Source organism: Rhincodon typus, chromosome 22 (assembly GCF_021869965.1).
Source record: "Rhincodon typus isolate 14 chromosome 22, sRhiTyp1.1, whole genome shotgun sequence".
NCBI lineage: Eukaryota > Metazoa > Chordata > Chondrichthyes > Orectolobiformes > Rhincodontidae > Rhincodon > Rhincodon typus.
The window spans coordinates 15,376,075-15,386,732 of NC_063353.1; positions in this window are offsets into that span (position 1 = coordinate 15,376,075).

A 10,658-nucleotide genomic window follows, 5' to 3' on the forward strand; every position below is an offset into this window, starting at 1 on the left:
TGAGATAAATTCTATCATAAGCATTTTTTGAATTTTTTTTTACAAATGATGGAGTTAGATTTGCAATTTGCTAATATAAAGTGATAATCCCCGAATGAAGGCTGCCTTGACAAATCAAGGCTGAAGCACCTGCAAGTTTCTCACTTATTTTCTTCAAAATATAGGTCCTGGGGATTTGTCAGTCTTTTAGGGCCATTATTGTATAAATTTTGTTTCTTGTTTTTATTTTTAGTATGTTCCAGTCCTTGATTCATTATTAAATTCCCTGGAACTCCAAGCATTGCATCTTTTTCCTCTACTCAATGTAATGAGAAGTTCACTCAATGTTTTGCTCTCAAACATGATAACACTGGATCAGGGAATTTCAGACACTAATGCAGGTGAAATAAAATGAAAGATTGGGCAATCACAACACCAGCAGCAAGCCATAGGTGCATGATAGAAGTAGGTGATCAGGACGATGGAGAGATTGGGCCAGGAAGGAGGCAGAAGGTGGAAGGAATGAGGGTGATTTTTTGGGAGATGGTGATTGCAGCATTATAGCAAACTGGACAGGCAATGTATCTTTAACACAAATAAATGATATCACAACATGTTTCTCCCCTCAAGAACCATATGCACAATGGGCTCAGTGCTATAGAGTCAGTACAGTGTGTAGTCGTCATAATCAGTTATGTGTACTGCTACCATCATGTAAACTACCTGTAGCATCAGTAAGAACAGAATCCAGACACTGTGTTTTTAAGTCAGAGATATTGTAACAATATAAACAATTTGTGTTGTTAATGTAGAGATTATAACAAAGTTGGTCAGGTGGACCTCATAGAATATGAGTTCCTTAGTTGGGGCTATTAATCTGGTCCAATCAGAGATGTCTGGCTGACAGAGAAGAACGGGCATGTCAGATATCCTGTTCACTTGAGCAATGGTTCTGAGGAAGCTGGATCAGTGTCATGGACTTTCTAAGTGTAAATAAAGAGTTACTTGTTAAGGGGTACTGGCCTCTATGGAGGTATTTCATAGAATTATAGCTGCAGACCCTTTGGTCCAACCAGTCCATGGCAAACATAATCCCAAACTAAACTAGTCACACTTGCCTGCTCCTGGCCTATATCCCTCCAAACATTTTCCTATTCAAGTATCTATCCAAATATCTTTTATATATTGTAATTGTATCTACATTCACCACTTCCTCAGGAAGTTCATTCCACACGTGAACCATCCTCTGTGTAAAAAAATTGTATCTCATGTCTTTTTTTAAATCTCTCTCCTCTCATCTTAAAAATGTGCCCCCTAGTCTTGAAATCCCCCATCCTAGGGAAAAGACAACTACTGTTAACTCTATCCATACTTCTCATTATTTTATAGACTTCTATCAGGCCACCTCTTAAATTCCTCCCCTCTGGTGAAAAATGTCCCAGCATGTCCACACTTTCTTTTTTACTCAAACTTTCCATACCTGGCAACAACCAGGTAAATCTCTTCTGAACCCTCTTCAGCTTGATAATATCCTTCCTATAACTGGGTGACCAGAACTGGACACAGTATTCCAGAAGGAGCCTCACCAATGTCCTGTAGAACCTCAACATGACTTCTCATCTCCTATAGTCAAAGGATTGAGCAATGAAAGCAAGCGTGTCAAATGCCTTTTTAACCACCCTGTCTATATGTGAAGCAAACTTCAAGGAATTATGTACCTGCATCCCTAGGTCCTTCTGTTCTACAATTTTGGTTAATAAACTTCAAGACACCTGTCTTGACAAAAACTCAGTTGTGATGGTATTCGTTCCTTTGGCTGACATTTGCTCAGAAGCTCAAAGACCGTATCATATTGGGTGTGGTATTTGATGTAATAAGTCATATCCATGCCGACGATTTGAGGGTTTTGAAGATCGGAATAAAGCAGAGAAGAAGGGGGACATGATGGAGATGTCTCAAATTGTGAGGGGGACAGACAGAAAGACATGAAGGAACTTTTCCCTTTGATGGAGGGATCAATGAGCAGGGGACATAGATTTAAGGTGAGAGGTATAAGATTTAGGTAGGATGTGAGGAAAATATTTTTTTGAGTCAAAGGGTGTTGGGATTCTGGAATTCACCGCCTGAAAGGGTGGTAGAAGCAGAAGCCCTAACAACATTTAAGGCGTATTTGGATGTGCAGTTGTGATGCCAAGGTATACAAGGCTATGGGCCAAGTGCTGAAAAATGGGATTAGAATAGGTAGAATGATGTTTTTGACCAGCGCAGACTCGATGGGCAAAGGGCCTTCTTCTGTGTTACAGATCTTTATGACTCTAACATTGACATGATTTAAAACCTGTTCAATGTCAACCGAGATAGCAAGAACTGCAGATGCTGGAGTCAGAGGCAACACAGTGTGGAGCTGGAGGAACACAGCAGGCCAGGAAGCATCAGAGGAGCAGAAAAGTTGCTATATCAGGTCTGGACCTTCTTTGGAAATGGAGAGGGAGCTGGGAAATAAATAGAGAGAAGAGAGGCGGGGTTGAGGAAGGTACATGGGATGGTGATAGGTGGATGCAGGTAGGGAGTGGTGGGGATTGGTCAGTGAGAGATAGTAGGCACTGCCAATGCTGGAGTCTAAGATAATGTGTAGAGCTGGATGAACACAGCAGGCCAGGCAGCATCAGAGGAGCAGGAAAGCTGATGTTTCGCGTCTGGACCCTTCTTCAGAAATAGTCAGTGAGATGGGAGTGGCGGATAGGTGGTAGAGAAGATGGATAGGTTATGTCAGGTCAAGAAAGCGGGAATGAGAGGGAGAATTGGACATGAGATGATGCCGGGGGTGGGGACATTTTAAAACTGGTAAATTCCATGTTAAGGCCATCGGGCTGTAGGCTCCCAAGGCGGAATATAAGGTGCTGCTCCTCTAGTTTGCATGTGGCATCATTGTGACACTGGAGGAGGCCCAGGATGGACATGTCACCCAGGGAGTGGGAGGGAGAGTTAAAATGGTTGGCGACCAGAAAGTGTTGTCATTTATCGCATGCAGAGCACAGATGCTCTACGAAACGGTCTCTGAGTCTACGCTTAGTGTCACCGATGTAGAAGAGGCCACATCAGGAGCAGCTCCCATCCCCCTCCCCATTTCTGAAGAAGGGTCCCGACCTGAAACGTCAACTTTCCTGCTCCTTTGATGCTGCCTGGCCTGCTGTGTTCCTCCAGCTCCATACTCAGTATCAAACGATCCTTCTTAATGGTCCATTAATGAACAAAAGAAGGATCATTCATGCTGAAAGTAATTGATCTTTGTTTTACGTCAGCTGTCAAAACACTACTATGTGAAGACATGGTGTGTGGAAATGCCCTGGAACATTTTACTTTCTAAATTAGATTTTATCTCAAAAAGTCATTGCTCTTAAATCACTCAAGCGTACAGATATGGTTCAAAATGTGGCTCAATCTTACATAGTTGGCTGCTTTCTACATTCCTGGGCAATAAGTTTACTGACAAGGAAATGAACTGAATCAAACTTAGTCATCCACATTTCATCACCTTATAGTCTTCTGCAGTCAAGCATTGTGCAACATTCAGGAACCTAGACTCAGATAGCTCTCATCGTTTAAGTAAACGTTATTATTCCTTTTGCTACAAATCACCAGCTCCAAAGGAGTTACTGAACAGATAACAAAGAGCAAATTGTCATGGATTAACCTGAAAATTTCTTTGAAGTGAGTGATGCCACTTCTAAAATAAAATTGCAAGGGCTGGTAGCTGTTGAGGATGCAGGCTTGCTGGGTCTTCTCCTTTACATTCCTGCATGTGCAACCATTAAAGCTGTTAACAGCTGAACTACAGGGAAAACTCTTAGTGGAGCCTTTCAAAAGATGGATAGTTCAGCACCACAATAAGGAAGAACCAGCTAGTACTACACAACCATGGATTTCTACTTACATTTCTGTCTCAATCTTAAAGGTGTTAAACTCGTTGTTCTGAGCAGTTCCTTTTTTCCATCTGATCTATTATCTGAATTGAAGCACAGGTTGAAGAAGAGGACAATTTTGAGAAGCATTTCACTGTTGTACAAAATAATGATGATAACGAACTGGAAGAGACATGTAAAACTGGGAAACCTTCCTTATCCAGCTGTGTGAGGCAAACCCATCTTCTGCTGCCTCAGGTTCCTGAAATTCACTATCAATAGTACTTATAGCTTTGCTCCAAGGCATCGGTTTCATCCAAGGGAATAGGTGTTTGAATGGAGCAGGAGGCACCAACTGATTTGCAGAACTGAAGTGACACGGGGAGACTGATAAAAGTCCCCCCTTCTCAGTTAAGATCAAGCAAAAAGATGCCAAGTTGCAGAATAATGGGGTCCAGAACTCATAGGAATTGAAAATAAGAAGGCATAGGTTCTGACATCTGTCTTCAAGAACTTGCTTGAACTGTGAGTCAGAGTGTGGGAGAGAAATCAAAGGCCCTGGTCATCGCCTATTTCTGGATCTCTAGTCCTTATCTACTGTTTAACAGTCCCTCTCACATCTTGCAGGTGTCAAGAACTAGGAACTAGAGGTACAGGGCATTGATTTTTAAAATGTAGGTTTAGCAAGCCTTCCTGTCTTTTGTATTCCATCCTAGAACTTAAAAAGCCTATCAAAAGCTCAGGTTTCAGTCTGATATAATTAATGTGTAAATACATCTATCATTTACGCATTTCCAACACTCGCTGATATTATTGGATATTTTGCCAGCTACCAAAAAAGCAACGTGACTTCTTGCAAGCCTTTCATTCCCCAATAGCAAGAAATCCAGCAGCAGCTGCCTTTGAGCTGGTCTGCACAGCATTAAACATGAATGGCAATAAAAAGCTCAAGTATGAAGAAAACGTACAATTTTCTGAGCTGTAAAAAGTTAATTGTCAAAGCAATAAAATTGATAATTCTTAAAAAATGAGCCATTGATAAAAGTAGCCGCTAAAAAGTTTTAAGCATCATAGCTAAATATTAAAAGCTTTTTTGCCATTTTACTGAAGAAGCAGAAGTGGACAACAATCGGAATGGGCCCAAGACTTGATCAACAGGGAAGAGGGAAGAGACCAGTTCTGAGCTAAGGAGTTGGTTTTAACTAACATTGACCTTGTGTGTGCCTCTGTTGGCATGGACTTCAAGTTCACAACAGTGGAATTCATATGTGAGTGCGGATTGTGTTTGGAAATGGATTGCCTTTCGGCCTGGGATTTTGTCCTTTTCCGAGGAGAAGGCAGGGTTCTCTCTCGTGTGTGTGTGTGCGTGTGTGTGTGTGTCCCATTCACACCCAGTTGCAAGGTCCTCTCACTCTTGCTTACTCCCTCCCAGTCATGCACTCTTACTCTCTCTCCCTCACCCACCCATGCACTCTTACATTCTCTCTCTCACTCACGCACTTACATACTCTCTCTTGCTTTCATTCACCCATGCATTCTCACATTCTCTCTCTTTTTCTCTCTCATTCATGCACTTTCATACTTTCTCTCTCACTTTCATCCATCCATGTGCCCTCACTTTCACTCCGTCTCAATCCCTCACACTGTCAGCCATGCACCACTGAGGGAAGTCTGAGGTCAGGAAAGGAAATAAGAACATAGAATCCTTAGAAGAACACACTCAGAACCAAAACAACCTGTAGGTGGGGGAACGCCTGAACCTATGTTGGAGAAGGAATTTGTGGAACAGCCTGTGGTAAAATCTCTATCCTCTTTGTCTGTCAAGTCAGCACCAATTCTGGTGATTAATTCCAGAACATGAAAGTAATGCAGTTGCCAGAGATCTTAAATAATAATAGAAAATGCTGGAGAAACTCAAGAGATCTGGCAACATCTGGGGAGATATTTAAATATAACCCTTCTATCAATTTGTAGATATTGTTTTTATCTCTACAGTTGCTGCTAGTCCTGCTGGGTTTCTGAAGCACTTTATGTTTTTAATTCCAGAACATTCTTCTGGGCTTCACACACAAGTAAGACATCGCCCACGAATAGCACTGTGCCCATCACCAGAATGTCACCTCATGTTGTCAAGTTCTAACACCACAATCCCTACGAGGGTGAAACAAAATACAGCGTGAAAACCCACGCTCCCACAAAAAGGCTTCAGGATCAGGGAATTTTGGGAATAGAATGGTGTACCAACCTAGGACCCCAGATCAGGTCACAATGAAAATGAATTGGGGGAAAATACAGAAACAGTATCCACAATCCAATACCCAGACAGTCATCAGTTGTTGTTGGGAAACAGTCTCATTATATTGAAAGGACAGCACTGAAACAATTTTTGGAGGATGCCACAATATGATGAAATTCCACACTAGCACCAAAAGTAGCAGTTGGAGGAGTTCAGGAAGGGCCCCTCTCCAATGAGAAAGGAGATTCTGGAAGGTCTAGAGTGGTAAAATATTAATTGCTTTATCTCTTACAGAATCACAGGCCTTACTTGCTGTCCCTTGATGTTCTCTTACCTATTTTTGTCTCCAAGAACTTCCATAGTTTGTTCAAGTTTGGTTCAATGAACTTTTGTTGCAATGGTTCATGGGTTTCAATGACATGTCCCACTCCTCTTGTGTCCAGGTCTGCACATTGTATATGCAGTTTTATTTCCTAAAATACCATTGAACTGCCCTATATTGATGATCGGTGCAACTTTATGGTAACTATATCGACAGCCTTCGAATCCTAGACTTCTTTCTTCTTTAAGAAATACATGCCGAAGATCCTGTGCCAAATCAAATTATATTTAGACGGCAGATAGAATGAGGTTCAGACACTGCCACCACACAAAGGCTGGTTCCTCTAAGTTGCAAAAGGTTTATGTTAGAGCTTCCATAGTAAGCTGCCAAAGGTGATCAGATTTCCAGATCTCAAATTATCACAATTTAATTCACCTTACTGGAATTACTTTGAACTGAAAACAGATATCAATTCCATTGATGGCAAAAACTGGTGGCCTGAGAGCCATCTAGGCCTTATGACCTTGCCTGTTGCTGTGGAAACTGGGCAGAAACACAGAGCAGTGAGAGAGAGAGAGGCAAGTCTGTGAAGCTGGCTTTAAATCACAAAACAGCACAAGAGGTGGTCCCAGTAAGCACAAGGTTTGATAGAAAAGGAGAGGCTGATCTCAGGGAGGAGCTTGGTCACCTATCTATACACTACAGGTGAAAGAGCATGAGGACTGGGGAGGAGGTAACCTGTCTGAAGAAAGAAGTCTAAAGATGAAGGAGACAACAAGGCCTCAATACATATCCACAAGATAGGCCAGAAAGTCAGGACTGGGGAATGTTCTGGTATGGATTAAGGATTGGCTAACTTACAGCAAAAAAAAGGATATTTATAAATGGGTCATTTGATTTTGGCAAATCAGGACCTGGAAGAAGTATGGGGAGATCGGTTGGGTGGGGTGGGAAGGATTGGGGTCAGCACCTGGGAAAGAGCTGATGGAGAAAGACAAGGAATGTAGAAGGAGACAGACAGTGTGAGATTGTCTCCCATCCCCTGTGTCCTCCTCATCCCAATCCCAGCTCCTGGTCCATTCTCCCTCATCACTCCAGAGGATTCTCTCTTGTCCCGTGGTCTGAATCTTCACTCCCTGCCACTGAACCCCATTTCCACAATACTTGCTTCCCAGGTCGAAGAGGCAGGGATGGAGCCAGTAAAGGTGAATGTAGGTGGGGAGTTAGGGAGGGGATAGGTCAGTCCCAGGAGGATGGACAGGTCAAATGCAATGCTGCATTTATATATGACATTTAGCTTCAACACTATGCATTGATTCATTGTATTTGAACTGTGCATATGCATTCCTGAAATACTGCCCACTCATCACTGCCCACAGTTGCAGTCAGTAAAGAATGCCATGGCATAAAGGTTTTTGGGAATAATGTAGTTAAAAAGCATTGGACTGTTCTATCAGTCATGATCATGGTGGACCTAATGGAATGAATGGCCTACTCCTGCTCCTATGTTCCCTGTGGAAATTATATAGTGAAAGGCAAAGCTCTTAGGAGTATTGATATGCAGAGAGATCTGGATGTGCAGGTCCACAGATCACTGAAGGTGGCGCTACAGGTAGATAAGGTAGTACAAAAGGCCGATGACATGCTTGCCTTCATTGGAAGGGGCATTGAGTAGAAGAATAGACAAGTTATGCTGCAGCGAAACTTTAGTTAGGCTACACTTGGAATATTGCATACAACTCTGGTCACCACGCTACCAGAAGGATGTGGATGCTTTAGAGAGGGTACAAAAAAGGTTTACCAGGATGTTAGACAACAAGGTGCAGAGCTGGATGAACACAGCAGGCCAAGCAGCATCATAGGAGCAGAAAGGCTGACGTTTCGGGCCTAGACCCTTCATCAGAAATGGGGGAGGGGAAGAGGGTTCTGAAATAAATAGGGAGAGAGGGGGAGGCGGATAGAAGATGGATAGAGGAGAAGATAGGTGGAGAGGAAACAGACAGGTCGAAGAGGCAGGGATGGAGCCAGTAAAGGTGAATGTAGGTGGGGAGTTAGGGAGGGGATAGGTCAGTCCAGGGAGGACGGACAGGTCAAGGGGGCGGGATGAGGTTAGTAAGTAGGAGATGGGGGTGAGGCTTGAGGTGGGAGGAGGGGATAGGTGGGAGGAAGAACAGGTTAGGGAGGTGGGGACGAGCTGGGCTGGTTTTGGGATGCGGTAGGGGGAGGGGAGATTTTGAAGCTTGTGAAATCCACATTGATACCATTGGGCTGCAGGGTTCCCAAGCGGAATATGAGTTGCTGTTCCTGCAACCTTCGGGTGGCATCATTGTGGCACTGCAGGAGGCCCAGGATGGACATGTCGTCTGAGGAATGGGAGGGGGAGTTGAAATGGTACGCGACTGGGAGGTGCAGTTGTTTATTGCGAACCGAGTGTAGGTGTTCTGCAAAGCGGTCCCCGAGGCTCCGCTTGGTTTCCCCGATGTAGAGGAGGCCACAACGGGTACAGCGGATGCAGTATACCACATTGGCAGATGTGCAGGTGAACATCTGCTTGATGTGGAAAGTCTTCTTGGGGCCTGGGATGGGGGTGAGGGAGGAGGTATGGGGGCAGGTGTAGCACTTCCTGCGGTTGCAGGGAAAAGTGCCGGGTGTGGTGGGGCTGGAGGGGAGTGTGGAGCAGACAAGGGAGTCACGGAGAGAGTGGTTCCTCCGGAAAGCAGATAAGGGTGGGGAGGGAAAGATGTCTTTGGTGGTGGGGTCGGATTGCAGATGGCAGAAGTGTCGGAGGATGACACGTTGGATCCGGAGGTTGGTGGGGTGGTACATGAGGACGAGGGGGATTCTTTTTTGGTTGTTATTGCGGGGACGGGGTGTGAGGGATGAGTTGTGGGAAATGTGGGAGGCACAGTTGAGGGCGTTCTCAACCACTGAGGGGGAGAAGTTGTGGTCCTTGAAAAATGAGGACATCTGAGATGTGCGGGAGTGGAATGCCTCATCCCGGGAGCAGATGCGGCGGAGGCGAAGGAGTTGGGAATAGGGGATGGCAATTTTGCAGGAAGGTGGGTGGGAGGAGGTGTATTCTAGGTAGCTGTGGGAGTCGGTGGGCTTGAAGTGGATACCGGTTTCTAGGTAGTTGCGGAGATGGAGACAGAGAGGTCCAGGAAGGAGAGAGAGGTATTAGAGATGGTCCAGGTGAACTTAAGGTTGGGGTGGAAGGTGTTGGTGAAGTGGATGAACTGTTCGAGCTCCTCGTGGGAGCATGAGGCAGCGCCGATACAGTCATCAATGTAACGGAGGAAGAGGTGGGGTTTAGGACCAGTGTAGGTACGGAAGAGGGATTGTTCCACGTAACCTACAAAGAGGCAGGCGTAGCTTGGGCCCATGCGGGTACCCATGGCCACCCCCTTTGTCTGTAGGAAGTGGGAGGAATTGAAAGAGAAGTTGTTGAGGGTGAGGACGAGTTCGGCTAAGCGGATGAGGGTGTTAGTGGAGGGGGACTGGTCGGGCCTGCGGGACAGGACGAAGCGGAGGGCCTTAAGGCCATCTGTATGGGGAATGCAGGTGTAGAGGGACTGGACATCCATGGTAAAGATGAGGTGTTGGGAACCGGGGAATTGGAAGTTTTGGAGGAGGTGGAGCGCGTGGGTGGTGTCACGGATATAGGTAGGCAGTTCCTGGACCAAGGGGGAGAAAATGGAGTCCAGATAGTTAGAGATAAGTTCGGTGGGGCAGGAGCAGGCGGAGACAATGTGTCGACCAGGGCATTCAGGTTTGTGGATTTTGGGAAGGAAATAGAAGCGGGTGGTGTGGGGTTGGGGAACGATGAGGTTGGAGGCCATGGGTGGGAGGTCACCTGAGGTGATGAGGTTGTGGATGGTTTGCGAGATGATGGTTTGGTGCTCAGGGGTGGGGTCATGATCAAGGGGGCGGTAGGAGGAGGTGTCGGAGAGTTGGCGTCCGGCCTCGGCGATGTAGAGGTCAGTGCGCCACACTACAACTGCACCTCCCTTGTCCGCAGGTTTTATGGCGAGGTTGGGATTGGAGCGGAGGGAGCGGAGGGCTGCACGTTCTGCGGGGGAGAGGTTGGAGTGGGTGAGAGGGGTGGAGAGGTTGAGGCGATTGATGTCTCGACGGCAGTTGGAGATGAAGAGGTCGAGGGAGGGTAGGAGGCCTTGGGGTGGTGTCCAGGAGGAGGGGGTGTGTTGGAAGCGGGAGAAGG